This window comes from Hevea brasiliensis, chromosome 17, assembly GCF_030052815.1.
Source record: "Hevea brasiliensis isolate MT/VB/25A 57/8 chromosome 17, ASM3005281v1, whole genome shotgun sequence".
NCBI classification, from domain to species: Eukaryota; Viridiplantae; Streptophyta; class Magnoliopsida; order Malpighiales; family Euphorbiaceae; genus Hevea; species Hevea brasiliensis.
The window spans coordinates 19,749,367-19,774,734 of NC_079509.1; positions in this window are offsets into that span (position 1 = coordinate 19,749,367).

Sequence of the window (25,368 nt, forward strand, 5' to 3'; positions counted from 1 at the left end):
CTCACTCATATTGGTATTTATAAGAGAAATTGATGGAAAAGTAAAGAAAAACATGATAAGGGGACTGAATGTCACACCTTACCCCTCCGTAAGGCATAACATGATCCCGTAGAATACTTAATGAACTACCAAACTTCACCTACCAATAACTCATTAAGTACCCTACAAGGGATTTTAAAACAATTTTCTTACATTTTGGAAGTGGTGAGCATTTTGGTAGGAATTAAAAACCATTTATTCAAAGTTTAAATACTAGTAAAAATTTTGTCCATTTAAATTTTGCCGCAATTTTTATAAAAATTTTGACAGAGTTTCCTCTGTATTTTGAGAAACCAGTTCTTTAAAGACCTGTAAAAAGCACTTCCAAAAATATTTCACAACTCCCAACCACCAATAATTCTCAAATCAACTCAATCAAGGCACTTCAAATAATTTCACAATACAAATCAAGATTTCTCATCTCAAAGTATTTAATATCTTCATTTACAAAACATAAAGTAGAAAATTCATGTTTACAAATATTAAATTTACAGAAACAAACCCAAAATAATATTATTACAATTTATTTACAACTGCTCAATTTACATTGATACTTATGACATTACAGTATTTACATCAAAATAACCATAAGGGTATAAAACAATACCCGTACAAAAGCTTGATGTGATCTTCAACTCAAGAGTACTCACTCTCATCGCTTTTTCCTTGCTCTTATCTGCATGATAAGAATTAAACTATCACGAGTATAAACATACTCAGTGGTGCACAATAAAGATTTAAAATGTGATACATAAATCATTTATTGATGAAACATAATTTGAATACTTCACAATCACATTTCACAAATATCAAGCTCATAACAACTCATTTTGTCAAATAATATATTAAACAACAGTTTAGTCAAACAATTGCGTAAACACAGTGTTGCCAAAGTCGTACACAACTTAAGCCATGACACAAAATTTTCGATCAATGCCGTGTTGTACACCACGACAAAGCAATCTCAACCCCATTAATCGAAATCAATGAGGGAGGTGGCTAGCTAGCTAATGAGTACTCATCCGATCTACAACCTCAACTGGCAAGCCAGAGAGGGAGGAAAATAAACGATCTCAACCCCATAAATGGAGGAGGAATAATAAGTAACTGTCATGCTAAGTGTGAATCAAAAATCCACTTCAAACATTTCATTCAAATATTGCATACAAAAATCAAATCAATTTCCAAAGTTACAATTTGATCACAAGGTGGCAACACAAAAGTTCATAAATTCATAATGCGTGCTAAATCAATTTTTCAAGGGTAAAATGCTTAAATAGAGTTTATTGTGCACAAACCTGACTGGAGTCGCCTCTAGGCCTTGACTCAGTCTCTCCGAGCTTCCAAGTCTTTTTCAGCTGAAACACACAATTTCACCGTGTTTCAGTACCATAACTTAGCACAAATCCAAAAATAAATTTCACTTCATTTTAACTAGCTCTATTGCGTTAAATTCGACGTTCTCTAAGTTTTTGTGTTTCGGGTTACTATTCACTATACTATTCAAGTCAAATTGTTGACTTTTTAAGGATTAATAGGTATGGGAACTCTAACTTCACCCACATACCACATTTTGGTCATTAAACTTGTTGGTTTTGGTCATTTTCTCAAAGCCTAGGTCATTTTGGCAAAATTGCCAATTTCCGGTTTTGGTGCTCCGAAGTTGCACTATTCCATTGGTTGATCTACTGTTGGAATTTGACAAAACTTCCTTCATAGAAAAATGTTCCTTATTGTCTTAAGTGTATTCTCATTTTTGGATCACCTCAATCGGAGTTTTGTAGCTCAAGTTATGGCCAAAATAAGTTTACTGTTCACGTGCACTGTTCATACTGGTATCTTGGGTTCTGGCAGATTTTGATCCAACTTTGGTCAGTAATTTGGTCAAGTTAAGCTCATAATTTGGTCTCACTTTCTTCATATGAAATGTTCTACTATGTCTTATGTTTCCATCGGTTCAAGAATCGCCTAAATCCGAGTTTTCTAGAGAGAGTTATAGCCATCCAAACATTACTGCTCAAATGAAAATCTGCAGAGTTGCAGGTTTGGTAACTCAACTTTGCTCAATAATTTGAATGGGTTAATGGCATAATTTGGGGTGATGTTCTTCATGAAAGTTTTAGATCTATATCTCCTCTAACCCCTGGCCAAATTTCAGGTCAATTTGACCTGTCTAACTCGAGTTATGACCAAATGAACAGTTACTATTCATTTGGTCAGTTTGTGATGCAGCCTGCTCTCATTTCACTTTGGTCAATTGTTTCACCAAGTTTTGGTCAGTTTTTTGCCATAGTTCCTTAATGAAAATTGTGCTATTTTATGTCTATTTTCATCTCCAATTGGTGGCATATCAATTGGACTTGTAAAATTTGAGTTTTGGTCCTTCAAAGTGGGTTTGGTCATGCTGCCAGCAGCATGACCATTGGACCTACGAATTTAGTTTTCATTCCAACAATTCCCACACATCTCTTTTAGTCATTATTGACCATTTTTCATCTCACAATAGACCAAAGTCATCATTTGTGCATTTCTCCAAAATTTGGTTCATAAACCCTAACATTCAAAACCCTAACTCATCACTTTCATGCATTTAACTACTTCTAATGGTTTTAATGTTAATCATTTAACTAAGTAAGGTTTCTAAACTCATTCAATTGCATCATATTCATGCAAACCATACTCCTCTCAAGCTGCCCGAAAATTCAGTTTGTTCTTCCCCATATTTTTATTTCATTTTTCTATTAGTTCTTTAATTTAATTCTCGATTCTGAAATTTTCTTTGCTCCGATTTTATTTGACAGTTAGGTCAGGAGTCAGCTCTCGGGGTCAATTGACCAAATTGCCCCTCGCCGGTTCATCCCGGTTTGCAAATAATCCAATATTTCTTCCAGCTCCCTGACCTAATTATTTGACTGACTTAACAGTTCTTTTTCGTGATTTTCTCTTTTCCACTGTGTCCATGTCCTAAGGACCGCAGCGTCACTTTTTACGGTTCGAAATTTGAGTTTAAAATGACTTCGCAGTCGTTCCCGAGGAGGTCACTCATCGCTGTGACTCTCGGCTCGTTTAACCTCTTTTGTTCAGTTTTTCTTATTTATAGTTAACTAATTAAACATTACTAATTATTTGTGTTTATGGCTTCTCAAATTGTCTTAAGTGTGGCCCTAATCCCATTAATTGTCCGGACCGACACCGGTCTCCGAATGATGAAATATACCGAGCTATACAACGGGGTGTTACAATTCTCCCCCTTAAATAAATTTCGTCTCAAATTTTTACCAGTATCAATCTCTCGAACATTGTGGGTGTTGTCTCCTCATGTTCTCCTCTCGTTCCCAAGTAGCTTCTTGGCCCGAATGATGGTTCCACAGCACTTTTACCAACGGTATCTGCTTATTCCGTAGCTGCTTCACCTCATAAGCCAGAATCTTTATGGGTTCTTCTTCATATGTGAGGTCTGGATTCACTTCTATTTCTTCTACTGGTAGTACATGAGATGGGTCTGATCGGTACCTCCTCAACATAGACACATGGAAGACATTATGTATCTTCTCCAACTCTGGAGGTAGTGCCAACCGATATGCCAAAGGACCCACTCTTTCCAGAACCTCATATGGCCCGATAAAACGAGGACTTAGTTTCCCCTTTCTGCCGAATCTCATAATTCTCTTCCAAGGAGAAACCTTGAGAAAAACTTTCTCACCCATTGCATACTCAATATCTCATCTTTTCAAATCAACATAGGACTTTTGACGGTCTGATGCAGCTTTAAGTCTGTCTCTGATTACCCTGATTTTCTCTTTAGTCTGTTGAACAATTTCGGGTCCAATCATTTTTCTTTCACCCACGTCATCCCAACACAACGGGGTTCTACATTTCCTTCCATACAAAGCTTCATATGGAGGCATCCCAATGCTTGATTGGTAGCTGTTGTTGTAAGCAAACTCAATCAAAGGCAAGTGTGTATCCCAACTACCCTCAAACTCAATCACACAAGCCCGTAGCATGTCCTCCAAGATCTGAATTACCCTCTCGGTCGCCATCCATGCGTGGGTGGAATGCAGTACTGAAGTTCAATCTAGTTCCTAGGGCTCTCTGAAGACTACCCCAGAATCTAGAAGTGAACCTAGGATCTCTGTCTGACACGATGGATACTGGCACTCCATGAAGTCTCACAATTTCATCGATGTACAACCTGGCCAATCTGTCCAAACTGTAGTCCATTCGAACTGGTAGAAAATGAGCAGACTTAGTCAGTCTGTCGACAATGACCCACACTGCATCATGACTCTTCTGTGTCCTTGGAAGTCCCATCACAAAATCCATTGTTATTCTTTCCCATTTCCATTTCGGCACTGGTAGTGGATGTAACAACCCAGTGGGTACTTGATGCTCTGCCTTTACTTGCTGACAAGTTAGGCATTTGGACACAAACTCTGCCACATCTCTCTTTATACCCATCCACCAGTAATGCTCCTTTAGCCCTCTATACATTTTTGTACCACCAGGGTGCATGGAAAAAGGAGACTCATGTGCTTCCTTCAAAATGATCTGCCTCAAATCAACATCATTAGGAACACACATTCTGCCCTGGTGTAGCAGTAAACCATCATCTCTGATTGAGAACTCTGGTTTCTTGCCCTGCCGGACTTCTTCCAACAGCTTCTGATACCTTTCATCATTCTGAGTAGCCATTCTGATCTGATCAATCAACACTGGCTGTACATGCCATGCAACTGCTGCCTGCCCCTCATCATTAATCTCTAAACTAGCATGTAATGATCTCAACTCATGTACCAAAGACAAAGGAGTAACCCGTAGACTTGCCATAGTCTTGCGACTTAGGGCGTCAGCCACAACATTAGCTTTCCCTGGCTGATAGTCTATCAGACAATCATAGTCTTTTATCAACTCTAACCATCTCCTCTGTCTCAAATTCAACTCTTTACGGTGCCCAAATACTTCAAACTCTTATGATCTGTGTAGATGTAACATTTCTCCCCATACAAATAATGTCTCCAGATCTTAAGAGCAAACACAATGGCTGCAAGCTCCAAGTCATGTGTCGGATAATTCCTCTCATGCGGTTTCAGCTGGCGTGATGCATAGGCAATGACATTTCGATCTTGCATCAACACACAGCCTAACCCATTATGAGAAGTATCGCCAGAACAGTATATTCTTTACCCGGTGTAGGTAAAGTCGGATCGAGCCTCACAAACATCTTTTCAATTCATCAAAACTTTGCTGGCATTTGTCCGCCCACCGAAATTTCACATCCTTTCTAAGTAGCTTGGTCAATGGAGATGCCAACATGGAGAATCCTTCACAAATCGACGGTAGTATCCATAACTTGACTGCGAATCTCTGTGACATTTCTGGGTGGCCTCCAATTAAGGATAGCTTCAATCTTACTTGGATCTACCTTAATGCCCTCTTCTGATACTACATGCCCTAAGAAAGATATTTCCTTCAGCAAAAATTCACACTTCGACAATTTGGCATATAGCTGTTTCTCCCTCAAAGTCTGCAGTACAATCCGTAGATGTCTATCATGCTCTTCTGCATTCCTCGAATAGACCAATATATCATCTATGAATACCACAACAAACTGGTCGAGGTATGGTCTGAAGATAGTGTTCATCAGATCCATAAAAGCAGCCGGAGCATTAGTTAACCCGAATGGCATAACCAAAAACTCATAATGGCCATAGCGGGTTCTGAAGGCAGTTTTTGAAATACTCTGCTCTTGTACTTTCAGCTGATAATAACCTGATCTCAGATCAATTTTGGAGAACACAGCTGCGCCCCTCAACTGATCAAACAAGTCATCAATGCGGGGCAATGGATATCTATTCTTTATTGTCACCTTATTCAACTGCCGATAATCAATACACAAACGGAGAGTGCCATCTTTCTTCTTTACAAACAACACTGGCGCTCTCCAAGGTGACACACTAGGGCGGATAAAGCCCTTGTCAAGCAGTTCTTGCAACTGCACTTTCAACTCTTTCAGTGCGCAGTGCCATTCTGTATGGTGTTATGGAGATTGGGTCCACACCAGGCATAACATCAATTTCAAACTGCACTTCTCTTTCTGGAGGTAATCCTGGCAATTCTTCAGAAAATACATCCGGAAAGTCACATACAGTAGGAATGTCCTCCAATGCTGGACTCCCCACTTGGATGTCTATCACATGTGCCAAGTATGCCTCACACCCTTTTCTAATCATTTTACTGGCCAATGCAGCTGAAATGATGTTTGAAGGCAATAATTGTCTCTCCCCATGTATTACTACATCACCATACTGAGGGAGACCAAAAGTGACTGTCTTCAGTCTACAGTCAATCATGGCGTGATGCCTGGCTAACCAATCAATGCCCAAGATAATGTCATAATCTCTGAAGGGCATTTCAATTAAATCAGACAGAAAAGTGTGTCCTTGGATCACCAAAGGACAATCTCTAAATAGCCTATTTACCCTAACCTCTTGGCCTAATGGACTAGTTACTAACACATCATAGTCCATTGGTACACACTGACTAGCAGTAGAACACATCACACTAGCACTAACATACGAATGTGTGGAGCCAGGATCAAATAACACATACACATCTTGGTCAAGGATGGAGAAAATATCAGCTATAACATCTGATGTTTCAGCCTCTTCCCTCTGACGCATGGTATACACTCTGAATGGTGCGCCACTAGGTAATGGCTGGTTAACAGTGCTCTGACTTCCAGGGGTGTTACCAATACCCCTACCTCTGCCTCTACCTCTAGCAACTGACGGTGACCCTCTAGGTGCAGAGACTTGGGCTGATCCCTCAGATGTAGTGAAAGATCCAGACCGGCGCGGACTAGTGCAATCCTTAGCGAAATGTCCGCTTCCTCCACAGTTAAAACATGCACCAGTAGCCTTGAAACAAACCCCACCATGTGTTCTACCACACGTTTCACACTGCCGGACCGATAGAGATCCTCGGTGCTCACTGGTCTGCTGACTGCATCGGGTGGTCTTTGGCCGTAAAATCTGCCTCTGCCTCTACGGAGCTAGATCCCCAAATCAAGCTTTCCTCTTCCTGCAACCACTTCCGGATGTTTGTTCAAGAATCTTTTCGATTTTCTTTCTCTTGTGAACCCTTCTTCACTGCCCCTTCAGATTCTATCCTTTCTAATTCCAAGGCTTGTGAGATCAATTCAGCAAAATTCTGATGTCTGAAACCCACAACTTGCATTCTCAGACTTTGCCTTAGCCCGGACTCAAACCTCTTGTATCTGTCTCTGGGGGTGGAGACTAAGGTTCCAGCATAGTGGCTTAGCCTTGAGAAATCTCTCTCATATTCTGCTACAGTTCGGTTCCCTTGTTTCAAACTCAAAAATTCTTGCAACTTCATGTCCACATATGCATCGGGAACCCATTTCTGTCGGAACTCCCTCAAGAAGTCTAACCAGGTTAACACAGGTGGCTCCACCAGGCTGTGGGGGATGGTCTTCCACCATTCATAGGCATCCCCATGTAATAAGGAGACAGAATACTCAAACTTCATTTCTTCTGTACACTGCAGCTTTCTAAAAACCCGTTCCATTCTTTCCAACCACTGTTCTGCTTCCAGTGGATCCACAGTGCCTTTAAACTCGGTAGCCCCAAATTTCATCAGTTTTTCATATTGCCGAGCTGAGGGCTGTGGTTGTGCTGCGGGTACTGGCATTTGAGCTTGGGGTGGCACATTACCCGCCATTTGCTGAAAGAAGGCAGCCATCTGCTGCATAAATTGAGCAGGAAACTGCGGTGCTGGAGCAGGAGCCGGAGTGGCTGACCCACTCACGTTCGGGAGTGCTGGGGCTTCCCCTTGAACCTCAGCCTCAACAGATTGTTCTTCGGAATGATCTCCTCCTTCCATTCCGTTTTTCACAATTTTCTACTTCCTGAGATCAAACACAAGGAGGTTGACCTCCGTTAGTGCATATTCATGATGTAAATATGTCATATGTATCAATTAAAGACTCTTGAGCAGTTGTACTTATCAATAAAATGTTCATACACAGTCAAAATTTATTCAAAAATCATGCTCTGATACCACTAAAACATGTCACACCTTACCCCTCCGTAAGGCATAACATGATCCCGTAGAATACTTAATGAACTACCGAACTTCACCTACCAATAACTCATTAAGTACCCTACAAGGGATTTTAAAACAATTTTCTTACATTTTGGAAGTGGTGAGCATTTTGGTAGGAATTAAAAACCATTTATTCAAAGTTTAAATACTAGTAAAAATTTTGTCCATTTAAATTTTGCCGCAATTTTTATAAAAATTTTGACAGAGTTTCCTCTGTATTTTGAGAAACCAGTTCTTTAAAGACCTGTAAAAAACACTTCCAAAAATATTTCACAACTCCCAACTACCAATAATTCTCAAATCAACTCAATCAAGGCACTTCAAATAATTTCACAATACAAATCAAGATTTCTCATCTCAAAGTATTTAATATCTTCATTTACAAAACATAAAGTAGAAAATTCATGTTTACAAATATTAAATTTACAGAAACAAACCCAAAATAATATTATTACAATTTATTTACAACTGCTCAATTTACATTGATACTTATGACATTACAGTATTTACATCAAAATAACCATAAGGGTATAAAACAATACCCGTACAAAAGCTTGATGTGATCTTCAACTCGATGACTCACTCTCTTGCTTTTCCTTGCTCTTATCTCATGATAAGAATTAAACTATCGCTGAGTATAAACATACTCAGTGGTGCACAATAAAGATTTAAAATGTGATACATAAATCATTTATTGATGAAACATAATTTGAATACTTCACAATCACATTTCACAAATATCAAGCTCATAACAACTCATTTTGTCAAATAATATATTAAACAACAGTTTAGTCAAACAATTGCGTAAACACAGTGTTGCCAAAGTCGTACACAACTTAAGCCATGACACAAAATTTTCGATCAATGCCGTGTTGTACACCACGACAAAGCAATCTCAACCCCATTAATCGAAATCAATGAGGGAGGTGGCTAGCTAGCTAATGAGTACTCATCCGATCTACAACCTCAACTGGCAAGCCAGAGAGGGAGGAAAATAAACGATCTCAACCCCATAAATGGAGGAGGAATAATAAGTAATCACATGCTAAGTGTGAATCAAAAATCCACTTCAAACATTTCATTCAAATATTGCATACAAAAATCAAATCAATTTCCAAAGTTACAATTTGATCACAAGGTGGCAACACAAAAGTTCATAAATTCATAATGCGTGCTAAATCAATTTTTCAAGGGTAAAATGCTTAAATAGAGTTTATTGTGCACAAACCTGACTGGAGTCGCCTCTAGGCCTTGACTCAGTCTCTCCGAGCTTCCAAGTCTTTTTCAGCTGAAACACACAATTTCACCGTGTTTCAGTACCATAACTTAGCACAAATCCAAAAATAAATTTCACTTCATTTTAACTAGCTCTATTGCGTTAAATTCGACGTTCTCTAAGTTTTTGTGTTTCGGGTTACTATTCACTATACTATTCAAGTCAAATTGTTGACTTTTTAAGGATTAATATGTATGGGAACTCTAACTTCACCCACATACCACATTTTGGTCATTAAACTTGTTGGTTTTGGTCATTTTCTCAAAGCCTAGGTCATTTTGGCAAAATTGCCAATTTCCGGTTTTGGTGCTCCGAAGTTGCACTATTCCATTGGTTGATCTACTGTTGGAATTTGACAAAACTTCCTTCATAGAAAAATGTTCCTTATTGTCTTAAGTGTATTCTCATTTTTGGATCACCTCAATCGGAGTTTTGTAGCTCAAGTTATGGCCAAAATAAGTTTACTGTTCACGCAATCGCTCATACCGGGTATCTTGGGTTCTGGCAGATTTTGATCCAACTTTGGTCAGTAATTTGGTCAAGTTAAGCTCATAATTTGGTCTCACTTTCTTCATATGAAATGTTCTACTATGTCTTATGTTTCCATCGGTTCAAGAATCGCCTAAATCCGAGTTTTCTAGAGAGAGTTATAGCCATCCAAACATTACTGCTCAAATGAAAATCTGCAGAGTTGCAGGTTTGGTAACTCAACTTTGCTCAATAATTTGAATGGGTTAATGGCATAATTTGGGGTGATGTTCTTCATGAAAGTTTTAGATCTATATCTCCTCTAACCCTTGGCCAAATTTCAGGTCAATTTGACCTGTCTAACTCGAGTTATGACCAAATGAACAGTTACTATTCATTTGGTCAGTTTGGTGCAGTGGCAGCCTGCTCTCATTTCACTTTGGTCAATTGTTTCACCAAGTTTTGGTCAGTTTTTGGCCATAGTTCCTTAATGAAAATTGTGCTATTTTATGTCTATTTTCATCTCCAATTGGTGGCATATCAATTGGACTTGTGAAATTTGAGTTTTGGTCCTTCAAAGTGGGTTTGGTCATGCTGCCAGCAGCATGACCATTGGACCTACGAATTTAGTTTTCATTCCAACAATTCCCACACATCTCTTTTAGTCATTATTGACCATTTTTCATCTCACAATAGACCAAAGTCATCATTTGTGCATTTCTCCAAAATTTGGTTCATAAACCCTAACATTCAAAACCTTAACTCATCACTTTCATGCATTTAACTACTTCTAATGGTTTTAATGTTAATCATTTAACTAAGTAAGGTTTCTAAACTCATTCAATTGCATCATATTCATGCAAACCATACTCCTCTCAAGCTGCCCGAAAATTCAGTTTGTTCTTCCCCATATTTTTATTTCATTTTTCTATTAGTTCTTTAATTTAATTCTCGATTCTGAAATTTTCTTTGCTCCGATTTTATTTGTGATTAGGTCGAGTCACTCTGGTCAATTGACCAAATTGCCCTCACGGCTCATCCCGGTTTGCAAATAATCCAATATTTCTTCCAGCTCCCTGACCTAATTATTTGACTGACTTAGCAGTTCTTTTTCGTGATTTTCTCTTTTCCACTGTGTCCATGTCCTAAGGACCGCAGCGTCACTTTTTACGGTTCGAAATTTGAGTTTAAAATGACTTCGCAGTCGTTCCCGAGGAGGTTACTCATCGCTGTGACTCTCGGCTCGTTTAACCTCTTTTGTTCAGTTTTTCTTATTTATAGTTAACTAATTAAACATTACTAATTATTTGTGTTTATGGCTTCTCAAATTGTCTTAAGTGTGGCCCTAATCCCATTAATTGTCCGGACCGACACCGGTCTCCGGAACAGTGAAATATACCAGGCTATACAACGGGGGTGTTACACTGAAAATAAAAAAACCCAAGTAGAAGAACCCAAAACTCTGAGTCCTGGAGCTTTCAAAAATGGCTGCAGCAACTCCTTTTCTTCAGAATTGATGGCGTCCTCCTCCCTTCTATTTTTGTAATTTTTCTTTTCTTTTCTTTCTTATTGTTTCTTCTTGTGGCAAAAACTAGAAAATGATGCTTTTATATGGTCCCAAAAGTTGCCCTAAAAATGGATAAGAGCCAAGGCGTGGATAGGAAATGAGGTATAAAAATATCCAGGTCAGCAAAACTGTTCACATTCTAGGCAGTCTGCTTAGGATACTACTTACCCTAAGCAACATCTTCAGTAATTTTCGACCTCTGCATGCACTGTCTACTTAAGGTTAAGCAGACCCTCATCAAATCTCGATAGGTTTGGGATAAAAATGAGTTTTTTTGCTCATGTTTGACTTCCATCTTGACCTGAGTTGCACCTTAAGCACTGCCACTTACCCTAAGCAGGATCTCAAGCAGGACCCTAAGCAAATCTCGGCAAGTTTGTGGATGAAAACTTGAATGTATTGGATTTAAGCTGTGCTTGACTTGCGGCTTATCCTAGACTTAAATTTAAGTAATATGACATACCCTGAGCAACATCATAAGCAAAATCTCAAGCAAATTTTGGCCAACTTAATCTTCAAAGGCTTGCTTTCTTCAACTTTCCTCCATACTTAAGGGGCTCCATATTTCTTCAAATCACTTCCTAATGCACTCATTGACCTTTAATTTGCCACAAAAACCTATTAAAAATAATAAAATTATAAAAATCAAATATAAAGTAACTAAAGTTAACAAATAAGCTAAAATAAAGCTAAAAATATAAAATATACTAAAATATAAGGGCAAAATGGATGTAAAAATACCTTAAAATACCTATATAAAATGAGTGCAACACTGCATCTTCTCCATGTTTTTCCAGCTCAACGTTCGGGAGAATGAGGAGTATTGACATTTTCATTCTCAGAAATGGATGGGATTATTTGTGGGGCTTCCCTCTCCATTAAAAAACTGGAAAGACAAATTCTTTTTTGTAGAGGACACGGCCAATGAGCAGTGGGTTGGGATCTAAACATTTTGGAACTGTCTGGCGAACAAGAGCTCTAATAAGCTGAAATTGGATGCCAAAGAAAAGCTAGTTGTGAGGGAGATAAAAAAACCTTGTTCACGACAACAAAATATCAACAAAAATTTTATTGGAAGCCGAATCCAGATGGTGGGAATTGACTTATGTGATCGGGGACCCTGTGGTGGCTGAGCACTATAATAACCTACCTCTCGAGTGTAAAAACTTCTGCTTCTTCTCTTAGTTTATTTTTACTTGCTGAAATTCTTTTATTTTTGCAGATATGGAGAGTCGAGCAAAGAATATTGAGCTACTAATTCAAAAGAAGAACAAAGCTGCTCATCCGATTGAAGGTGCATCCCCTTCGAATCCTAAACAGGTAAGGGTTGACCTGCCTCCTTCTCCGCCTTCAATCATTCCTACTTCGGAGACCCAAACTTCCCAACCAGAGATTGAGAGAACTAAAGTTGTTCCTCCCCCTTTCCACCGTGTAAGCAGTCAATCGAAACAAGCTCTGGCTAGTGAATCTGTAGTGGATAATTTAAAACTGCTAATTGGCTTGCCAAGAAGTATACTCTTTCGCTTAACTGGGTAAGGCTAGAGGGGGAGCATGATGACGACCTGGCCCTCTGCTTGGTATCACTTCTAATGGAATAACTGGCTTGTAATCAAATCCTGTGAGAGAAAAATAGAGCTTTGCATGGCCAAGTTGGTTCACAGGAGACTGAGCTTCATTTGCATGTTGACGCTGCTGCTGCTTCTGAGAAGAGAGTGAAAGACTTAGAGGGTGAGCTGCAACAAATGAAAGATCAATTTTGTGCTCTTCAAAATGAACTGGCTACTACTCGGGAGAGTCACTCATCAATGCTAGAGAGCTTAACCAAAAAAATTAAAGTTCTGAAGGGAGAGCTTGTTGCAACTGACAATTAGATCACTGAGATATATGTGAAATCGCAAAATGATATGGTTATTCAGTTGCAAAAGCACTACCTAGGGAATGATTTCTCCTGGGTAGAAGAACTTGGAGGGGGAGAAGGAGAAAAGGATAGGGAGGTCGAGCAGAAGGGCAAGGGTGATGATGTAAATCCCTCTGCCTGAAAACTTTTATAATGATTTTTGTATAAAATTTTATAATTGTAAGAACTTATTTTTGTTCCTTCTCTTGTGTGTTGAATTCTTACTACTCGAACCCTCCAACCGAGTTGATTTTATAGGCACGGAGTAATTGCTAAATTATTTAGTTATGCAGTGATCATCTTAATTGTTCAAAAAAATAATCTTAATTTTGTAACAGTGACTGCAATTTACCTTAATTTAATATGAGTAGCTCGTTAAAGTATTTTCTAAGATATGTTGTTGTTTAATGAATGAGCTAAACATCATTTTTTTGTATATATTTTCAATTTGATTCAGAGGGGTTAACCATCCTTTGATTATTTTAGCCCAATGTACTATCATCGTGGATGGGCTAAACACCCCTTAAATTATTTTAGCCTAACGGATTATCGCCGTGGATGAGCTAAATACCCCTTAAATTGTTTTAGCCTAGTGGACTATCGCAGTGGATGGGCTAAACACCCCTTAAATTGTTTTAGCCTAATGGACTATCGTCGTGGATGGGCTAAGCACCCTTACTGAGATTTCTAAAGAAAAAAGTAATTTATTTATTGATAATATTTTCGAAGGCTACATATATTCCAAGTTTGGGGGAGTATTCTTCCACTGGTTTCTGCTAACTTGTAAGTTCCTGGGCATGCAACTTTTGAAATTACATAAGGCTCGATCTAGTTTCATCCTAATTTTTCAGCTATTGCTAGTCCTCCTGTGATGTCATCTCATTTAAGCACTAGATCTTCTGCCATGAATGCTTAGTTTTTAACTTTCCTGTTATGCATGTTTATCATTTTACGTCTGTACTATGCTATGCATGTTTATCATTTTATGTCTGTACTGTGCCATTCGTATAAAAGTTGTCTCTCTGAGTTCCTCAGCTACGTTAAGGTTTAGTGGTAGTTCATCCTCTTGTGAAGTCACTTTACGGTGTTCTATTCAAGTTGATGGAATGTTGATCTCTGCTGGTATTACTGCTTCTGATCCATACATGAGTGAGAATGGTGTTCCACCTGTTTTCGTTCTTAGTGTGGTTTGGTAGGCCCACAAGACGTTTGGCAAATGGTTCAGCCATGCTCCTTTAGCTTTTCCTGACCGCTTCTTAAGTCCATGAAGAATTATTTGGTTCGTGATTTCAGTCATGCCATTCGTTTAAGGGTGGTACATTGAAGTGAATCGAAGGTCTATCCCCCACTCCGTGCACATTCTCTTAAATTTTTCACTGGCTAACTGTGTACCATTGTCTGCTATGATGATTTTAGGAACTCCAAATCTACAGAAGATATTTTCTCTGATGAAGGTAATAGCTCGGTCTGCTATTACATGCTACGATGATTTTGCTTCTAGCCATTTAATGAAGTGATCGATGGCAACGATGATGAATTTGCATGACCCTGATGCTTTGGGAAATGGGCCAATATGTCTATGCCTCATTGATAGAAGGGCTAGGGGCTACTAATGGCTGAAAGTAACTCTATCGGCTGTCAGGGGATGTTGCTTTGTGCTTGGCATTTTTGACATTTTTGGACTAATTACTTAGCGTCTTGTACTACTGTGGGCCAAAAATATCCTTGTTTGAATGCTTTCTTAGTGATTGTTCTTGCTCCTTCGTGGGCACCACATAATCCTTCGTGGATCTCCAGGAGTACTAATAATCTGTCTTCTCTGCTGATGCATTTTAACCATGGTTGGAGGTAGGATTGTCTATATAAACATCCATCGCGAATGCTGTATCTTACCGATCTTTGTACAATTTTCTTAGCTTCAAGTTGATCTTTCAGGAGCATGCCTTGATCAAGGTAATAAAAGATTAGAGTCATCCATGTTTCCCCAATTTTAATGGGAAGAACTTCCTCTTCTCTATCGATGGTTGGAATGGCAATCTCTTCTAATGGGATAGGCTATGAGAAATGTTGTTTTCCCACTACTGTTACTTTGGCTAGACTATTTGTTTCTTGATTTTCTTCCCTCGGTATTTGGAGGAGTTTGATGTCTCCTCCTTCGGCCTTGATTTGTGCCAATATTTCTTAGATATGGAGTTCCTATTTTCCCAAGTTTGGATCTCATACTTGAAAATTTTCCTGCACTTGATTGACTATTAGTTGTGAATCGCAATGAAGATTGATGTTATGGGCTTTTACCTCTCTAATGATTCGGAGGGCCATGAGGATGGCTTCGTATTCTGCTACATTGTTTATTGCTCAAAAAATTAGTTTTGCCACTTATTTCATCTTTGCTTTGAGTGGTCCTTCCATTATTATTCTAATTTCTACACTGGAAGAGCTAGATGCTCCGTCTATCCATACATTCTAGTGTTCTCTAATATTGCCCTTCCTTTTGGGTACTGGGGTTAGTTCAACCATGAAGTCGGTGAATACTTGTGCCTTCAATGTTGTTCTTGGCACGTACCTGATGTCATATGCTCCCAAGCTGACCGACCAAGTCACCAATCAACTGGATGTCTCTAGTCTGTGCAAGATCTTTCTAAGCGAGTAATTCATCCAGACTTCTACGTTGTGTGCTTCGAAGTATGGCTTTAATTTTTTCACTGATAACAGGACTGCATAGGCGAGCTTCTCTAAGATTGGGTAATTAAGTTTTGATCCCTTCAGCACCTAACAGGTGTAATATATAGGTCGCTGATCATCTTGTTCTTGTCTTACGAGGATCGAACTGATTATTTCCTTTGTAACTGCAAGATAAAGATAAAGAACCCCGTCTGGTTTTGGCGAATCAAGTAATGGAGGTGAAGATGAAAATTGTTTAATTTGTTCGAAAGCTACCCAGCATTTATCAACCCATTTAAAGTTTCTTCTTATTTTTAGTGCTCAGAAGAAGGGTAGGCATTTCTTAACTGAACAGTTTATAAATCTCCCTAATGCGGTGATTCGTCCGCTTAATTGTTGGACTTCCTTAATATTGCGTGGGGGTTGCATATCAAGGATTGCTCGGATCTTCTTGGGATTTGGCTCGATTCTTCTCTCAAAAATCATATAGTAGAGGAATTTTCCCGCCTTCACTCCGAACGTGCATTTGTTCAAATTTAGCATCATCCCAATTTTGTCCAATTCGTCAAATGCTTTGGCTATGTCATTGGCATGCTTTTCTATTTTCTTAGATTTGATGATCATATCATTGATGTAGACCTCTACTGTTCTTCCTTTTTGCTCCCTGAACATCTAATCTATAAGCCTTTGATATGTTGCTCCACCGTTCTTTAATCCAAAGGGCATTGCTTTACAGTAATACACCCCTTAGTCTGTCAGGAAAATAGTTTTCTCTTTGTCTTCTAGGTCCATTAGTATTTGATGATATCCTAATATCACATCGACCAGCAAGACTATCGCATGTCCTGCTATTATGTTTACAAGTTTGTTGATGCTCGGCAACTGATAATGGTCTTTCAGACATGCTTTGTTAAGATTTGTATAGTTGAGACATATTTGCCATTTCCCATCTTCCTTTTTTCACCAGGATGACGTTGGCCAACCAGGTTGGGTATTTTACTTCACGGATTAAACCTACATCTAACAATTTCTTAATTTCTATTTCAATTACCTACTATTGCTCTGGTGCGAAATGCCAATTCTTTTGTTGGACTGGTTTGGCTTCTGGATTGACATTCAACCTGTGGGTTATTATTGTTGGATCCACTCTTTTGAGGTCCTCCTCCTTCCATGCGAAAGTCGCTGTCTTGTTTTTTAATGTTTGGATGACTACCTCTCAACTCCCTCTGCCGAATACTGTTTCGAGGCATACCTTATTTCCTTCCTCTAGCTCTTCTTCTCTATTGATTTTTTATAGTATTCATGTGCTAATTTTTGGCTTCCTCGTACCACTACTATACCTCCTGGGGTTGGCACCTTCAAGCATATCCACTTTATGCTAATTATTATGTCATTGTCATTTAAGATTAGTCGGCTAAGGATGATGTTATAGGACAGGGGAATGTCAATTACTGCGAACTCTGTGTAAATTTCCTTTTTGTGCCCTTCATCTCCCAGCACAATGGTGAGATTTATAGTTCCTAAGACCGAAACTATTTTGTTTCCCAAACTAACCAAGGGGTACATTACTTTGGTTAAATTTTCTATTTTGTGTTCGAGCTTCTCCATTACTTCCTTTATCAAAAGATTAACCGAGCTACCTGTGTCAACTAGTACTCGTCGGACTGTGTACCTGTTGATCTGCACAGAAACAACTAAAGGATTAGTATAAGGGTGATGTACCTCACTGTAGCTTAGCTTTATAGTGATAACTCAGCTTGATTGGTTCCTTTCCATGGAGAGGATTGCTTGGTTATTACTCGGTTCGACTAGCCTTTTATTGCTCATTTTTTTGGTGTTTGGCCCTCCAGCTATTACGTTGATCACTCCAATTGAACTTTCGTCTTTGTCTGGAATGATGTCCTTGCTAATGGGGGCAGGTGTTCTTCTTTCACTCTGACTGTCTTTGGTGAATTTCCTGAGTTGACCAACTCTGATGAGTCATTCTATGTCATCTTTCAGTTGTTTACATTCATCAATTGTGTGGCCATGATCTTCATGAAACTTGTAAAATTTTCCCTTGTCTCTTCTATCTGTAATATCTGGGTTTAATTTCCTTGGCCATTTAACCTGTTCTCCATTCTTTTGGATCCACATAAGTACTTGGGAGTTGGGCTTGTTCAAAGGAGTATAATTGTGGAATCTTATTCTGTTCTGCTCTTCACTTCTATCCGAATGGCAAGAAAGACTCAAGCTATAGTTCTTTCTGTTTTGCTTTTTATCATTGTTCTGCCCAGACGTTCTTTCTTCTCTGAGGGCTTGTCACTCGTCATCCAGCCTGATGTACTTCTGGGCCCCCTGCATTAATTGGTAATATTCTGTTGTAGGTTTTTAATGAGAGAGTCTAAAAATTTAATATTTCTTATTCCTTTCTTTAAAGCTTCACATACTGTCTCGTGGTCCAAGTTCTCCACTTATATTGCTTCGGTGTTTAAATGAGCAATGTAGTCTGTCAATGAGCTGATGAAAGTTCTGGATTGATCTGGGCTCAAGGCACTGGTACCATTTTTGTGCCAAGCTGGTCAGTGTTGTTGGGAAAACTCTGCACAGGTGATAATCATTGACGTTTTGGAGCATCATGATCATTCAAAAATTTGCTACGTGGCTCCTTGGATCTGTTGTCCCATCATATATATTGAGGGTGGGCAACTTAAATTTGGTTTGGAACTGTTTAGCCAAGATTGGTTCGGACAGTAGAGATTCATCTCCCATGTCAATTTCTTCTTCCTCGGCTTATTTTTAGTATTTCTATACTACCCTCACCAATCCCCAATTTAATGGTGGGCATTGTGATTCATCTGACTGATCCTCTAGTTTGCTCGCCAAGTCTCTTCCATTCTTTTTTCCTTATTTGTTGTTCATTGACTAGGTGGCTTCCTGTGTTTTTCCTTCTATTTTGAATGGGTCTGTATCTATGATTCTTCCTATTTCTGGGGTGGGTGTTCCTACTGGGGCATTGGTCCCTGGGATCAGACCTTTGAGGAATGAAATCTGGGCCTTTATCTCGCGGATGTGCTGGAAAATATGATCTGATGCCATTCCCTTGAAGGGGTTCTACTGATCTGTGGCCATGTTGTGTGCTGTGGATTCGCATCGAATGGGATGCCAGGTGTGGCCATATTTTAGACCAAGGTCAATGCTGGAAGATCTCCTCCCAATGCGGAGGTGACAAAAATGATGCCTTTGTTTGGGGTCCTTGAATCTTTGGCCATCAAAGAGAAAAAACAAAAAATTATAGGAGTGATTAGGTTTAAGAACTTTAAAGACTACTGGAAGCAACAAAGAGAGGATGTCATAAAAAGGAGGTGTTCTTGGATGCAAATGTTTCAACTGGTGATTTCGTTTCCCACAGACGGCGCCACTAATGCTATCGATAGTCCTTTTAGTCTTGACCCAAATGACACGTAGACCTGCAGTGAGGAAAAAGGGTGAGGTGGATGGCCTTTTGGAGGGCCACTTCGAAGTTCAAGTCAGTGATCTTAATTCTCTTAAGAGAGATTAAAAAATTCTTTTGTAACAGAGAGTAATAGAGATAGTATGCGTACCTGAGTCTCCTCTTTTGGCTGGTATTTATAGGCTTTTTAAGAAAATAGCCATTGCTTTATTTATGGCAGTAATCTTAGCCAATATTAATGGATGTCCATGATATTTGCTTTTACTGGATTATATGTGGGATTATCGCTTGGTCCGTGGAATCCAGGCTATATCCGATAGAGTGTTTGCTCGGCAAGGGTTTTGTTCGCCATTTTGGGTGAACAAAACTATAGTTTGATCCTTTCTTGCTCAATTTTATGTTTAGCCTTGCCACATTTGATGTGTCTTTTGACTTTTTGACTTTATTCTGGGAGGGTGGTATCAATATAATATGTAAAATATTTTAATAATTTGCAATAAATTTTTATTAAAATTAATAAAAAATATAAAATGAAGTTAACCATTTTATATTTTTATTAATATATGTAAAAAGGGTTGAAGTAACTATATAATTTATTTAAAAAAAATTATATAATTTATTTGTAAATTTTTTTAATATTTTAAATGATCTTAAAAATTTAAGATTAACAAATGAACTTTAACTCAGTGGTGTTGAAGTTTTCTCCATGATTGTGAGGTCATCAAATTCGAGTCCCAATTAGATCTAATTATAAAAAAAAATTGAGATATGCATAAAAATATTTTATGTTTAATTCTATTAGGTAGCATAGATAAAAAGAAAAATACTCTCAATTTACAATCATCATTTTAATATTTAAATTTATTAAAATAATTATAAATTGTCTTGATTATTAAAATTTATTTTTTGAAATTAATTTTTTATTTACAATTATTTCAAATTTTAATTATTAAAATTTAATATATATATATATATATATATATATATATATATATATATATATATATTTGATTGATATATAATTATTTACATATATCTAAAATTGACAAATTAAATAAATGATTATATTAAATAAAATTTTTAACTCGAGCATTGAGATTATATTAAATATAAAATTAATTTAAAAAATAATTAATTATGCTTATTATTTATATATTTTAAAGGAATAATATTATATAATAAAGAAATCCATAATATGGTATAGTTAAAAAAAATTTAAGGGTGCCAAATAAAATTTTATTAAATGTATGATAAAAATAAAAAAGAATTCAAATATTTCGGATTATTTTTATCATAATAAAATAATAAAAATTATTGAAGGGTCAATAATTAAAGTGGAATAAAATTTTTAAAGAATATACATAAAAATATAAGAAATTTTTAGGAGGGTGGGGTCACGGTCCCACAAGCCTCCCTTCCCTCCGTCCCTGAGCCAATCCCATATGAAATTATAAATCAAGATATAATACAAATATGCAATGGTGAGTCTCATAAAATAGCTATTTTATTATGCATTAAAAATAGTTTTTTTTTATTATAATTATTTTTTTCATCTACTTATCACAATATGATTTATTTTTCATTTAATATGTTAATCTATATGAAATAATAGAAGTATAATATAATTTCTTAAATTTAATATATAAAATATATGATAAAAATTCCCTATTAAACTCATAAACTTCATTGTCTACAGTGCAACTAGTAGGCAAGAATTTCCCTCATTCATTACAATGTTTTGGAAGTTCAGTAAAGCCATTCAAACCCAGGGAGCCATACTCCTTTTTTATTTAGATTTAAGTAGATAATTGGGCCTAGCCCAATTTGTCTCATCTTTACATAAATCTGTATGCCTCCAAAGGTAAAAAATGATAAAAATTAAACAATTTGGCCTAAATTGTAAATATAGCTAAAAATTTAATTTATATTAATTACATATATGATTTTTAATGTTAATAGTTTAGTTATGTCCAAACATAAAAGAATATATGTTAAAACTCTTAAATTACTAATATTTTATTGAAAGAATTTCAGATTAACATCCAATCCAGCAACATATAATTTATTAAAATTTTGAAATTATGGCATTGTCCAAATTAAAATGTGCACTTACCAACAAGCTGTGAAGGCAAAGATAGAATCTTCGAGGCTTAAAATAAGAGGTAGCGATATGCTTTGAACAATTCTCATAATAAAAATAATAAAATGTGCACTTACCAACAAGCTGTGAAGGCAAAGATAGAATCTTAGAGGCTTAAAATAAGAGGTAGCGATATGCTTTGAACAATTCTCATAATAAAAATAATAAATCTCACTATCTTGTTTCGTATAACTAATTTTGATTGATATTTAAATTCAATTAAATAATAAATAAAAAGACTTAAATTAAGATAACATATTTTATATTAAATTTATTTTTTTAATCTTATTTTAAAAGACGCTAAAATAAGTAAATTTGAAAATTAAATTAAAATTGTAGTTTATCTGTACATACTAATCAAAACATTCTATAGAATTGTCTTTTATTGCCATTTTAGAATGAAACAGTATATAGTTGAAAATCCTTGACAAGAATCTTTCTATTAATGGAAAATTTTTGAATAAATCTAATTTATTAATAAGTTAAGATATAAATATATAAAACTCATATATTTAATAAATGTGTCGCACCATATATTATATGTTTTGAGTTTATGATAGATCGAATTTAGACATAAAAAATACCTAATAATAATTATACTATAAAAAAAATGTTATTGGTGATGTTTCTTCTCATTTTTAATAAGTTATATTTGTATTTGGATCTATAATAAATCAAATTTAGATGAAAATTTACCTTGCCATTGGTTTCTTTGCTTGCACATTTTCAACAAATCTAACACCATAAATTATAGTTAAATGGTTGTACACGGATACACTTCATAATTTTCTATCTATTAACAGGATTAGAAAAAAAAAATTCAACTTAATACTACATGGGCAAATCAAGAGTGATATCACCCAACAATAACATAAAAAAATAAAACAAAATAAAATAAAATAAAAAGCGTGTGCATGCAATATTTTAATATAGTGAGAATTAGTTATTGTACTGTTAATAATTTGACAAGAAAATTCTACAGAGACAATGTCAATTTTCCAAGATTGCCAAAAGTGCATGCGTATGCTAAAAGAAGACTCATATACGGTTTGTAACCTGAAGGAACGTGTCTGGGTTTCCAATTGTATAAAATTGAACTAGTCTGGATTAGGGGAGAGCCGTTTTCGGTTTAAATCGAAAAATTGAATCGAATCGATTAATTCAGTTCAATCAGTTCGGTTTTAAAATTTAATCGATTCGGTTCGGTTTATAATTTTGATAATTTCGGTTAATCGGATCGGTTCGGTTCGGTTATTTTCATAAAAAAATCAAAAAAAATGAACCGAACCGAAATTATTAATATATATAAGAAATGAAAAAAAAATCAAATCAAATTGAATCAAACCGAATCGAATCGAACCAAAATCAAAGAAAACTGAACCGAACCTTAAGATTTTTTAGTTTTGATTTCTAATTTTTTTTGTTTTTATGTTTTTATTATTTAGATTTAATGTTAAAAATATGAAATTTTATAAATTTCGGTTTGATCGGTTTAAAACCGAACCGATATTTATCGGTTCGATTCGGTTCGGTTTTCTCTTATCAATCAGTTCGGTTCGGTTTTTAAAATTTTTGATTTTTTGATTTTCGGTTTTATCGGTCCAGCTCGGTTTGGAACCGAACCGACCGTTTGCACACCCCTAGTCTGGATATAGTGCAGCCTAATCTCTCTCTATATATAGGCCTTGAAAGGACACCCGCCAATGCATATCCATTCTCATTAATTCCTACCCAAAGTTACAGAGATCAAAAGCTAGCTTTAAACAGAAAGTGTCACGACCCAACCTATGGGCCGGACCGGCACTAGGACCTGGGCCAGCCTAAAGCCCCCGAGGCCCGTAGTAAGCCTAACTGTTCATTAACCCAACTCTAAGGCCCATTTGGGCCCAATTTCAAGAAAACAAACGGACAGAGTCCGGCCATAAAATGGACTTTCCAACGGGGAGTTTTCGACTCACCCGACCTGTAAACACAATATATATTCAATTGGGGAGCTCAGCTCACCCTCCACATACTCATCAACATAAAAATAAATGGGAGCTCAGCTCCCTCATCCAATCCATCAAACATGCATAGCATATTAAGTTTACAGGTCCCAAAATAATAATTTAGTTTACAGACCCAAATCAAATAAACATTTCTAACACATGCGGAAATTCTAAGATTTAACAAGTTTATACAAACAGTAATAATTGACCTGCGAGGGAGAAAGCAGGTTAACCTCAAAAAATATCCTCCTGTGGCCTGTAAAAATTTTTGAACAGGAGTGAGCGTTCGACTCAGAGAGTAAAATATCAATCTTAACTGTAATCTCTATAACTATCTGAACTAATGCACCCTGTAGAGTGAAATGCAACATAAACAACATCTTCACATCATAATATCAAAAAGGTAATTTGGAGTACTCACGCACCCTGTAACATCAATCATAATATATGGGAGCTGATCCCCTATACAGCTCTCTTAAATCCAACCTCAGTGCCAATAAGAACTCATTTCGGACTTCCACTTAAATACCAAATCGGGGTCCCAAATGAAGAACTCAAGCCGTGTCTACCCCGAAGGACCGGGTCCCAGCGAAGAACTCAAGCCGTGTCTACCCGTCCTATCCATAGTCCACACCACATCACACGCACGCCAACGCACGCACACTGCTCCAAATTACCACAACAACATACATGGCACTTTAACATTTATCAATGCATCATAAATCGTGCCTAGAGTTTAACTACATAAATATATGCATATAAGTGATGCATGGGCATGCTGAACATATAATAATATCGAAATTACAATTAAAATTAATATTTTACTCACAGACTTGACGACAATCACTGTGGCGGCTGGGCGGAGGAAGAAGGCTGTCCCGGCTCACCTGACAATTATATTACAATTATTTAATACAATCTGACTCAATACAAACAAAGAAAAAGACCAATACGTCCTAAGTCGTACCGAAAATCCGGCAGAGTCTCCCCTATACCTAGGACCTACCCAACCTGCAAAAGGGCTAAAAACGCACTTCTATATCCACAACCCATATATCAACAGTTCAATCATATCACACAGCCCCTCCTGGGCCCATCAAATCAGTCATCCATCACAATACGCAAAATTTCAATTTAGTCCTTATTATTGATCATTTTTGCAAAAACTGCCCAAACAAGCTTTAAAAATTATAAAACTTTGCCCCACGGTCCTTAGCAATATTACTAAGCTATTGCAAAAAGAATCGTAATTTTCTAAGCTACCACGAATATTTTATGGATTTTTAATCCTATTTAAGCACTAGAAAATTACGAAAAAGCAAGGTTCGGGTTTACCTTTGCCGATTCCGACTTCGGGAACACGCTCGGGACTTTTGACAATGGGGGGCTAGCCAAAACCTCGGTCCAATTCGGAGACCTTCCAGATGCAGTGTCGCCGAATTTCGCACCGGTCAATCGTCGAATTTCCGCGAATCGAGGATACCTACACGAAGCCCATAACACGGGGGTTAGTACATAAATTTTTCAGAATTTTCTAAGCTCATTAAATGCTCGGAAAAACACTGCGAAGTTCCGTGGGACCCACCGAAAAACGGTGTCAAAAAAATTTGAAATTTATGTTGTTGCGAAGCTCTCGACGAGTGGAGCGTGCTGGTAGCCTCGGTTTTCTCGTGGGATTCACGGTTTTCGAGAAATCTAGCCCAAAAGTCAAAATGGGCTAAAATCTTCCCGAGCAAAAATCGGACAAACCGCTCGATGGATTTCGGCGTTCT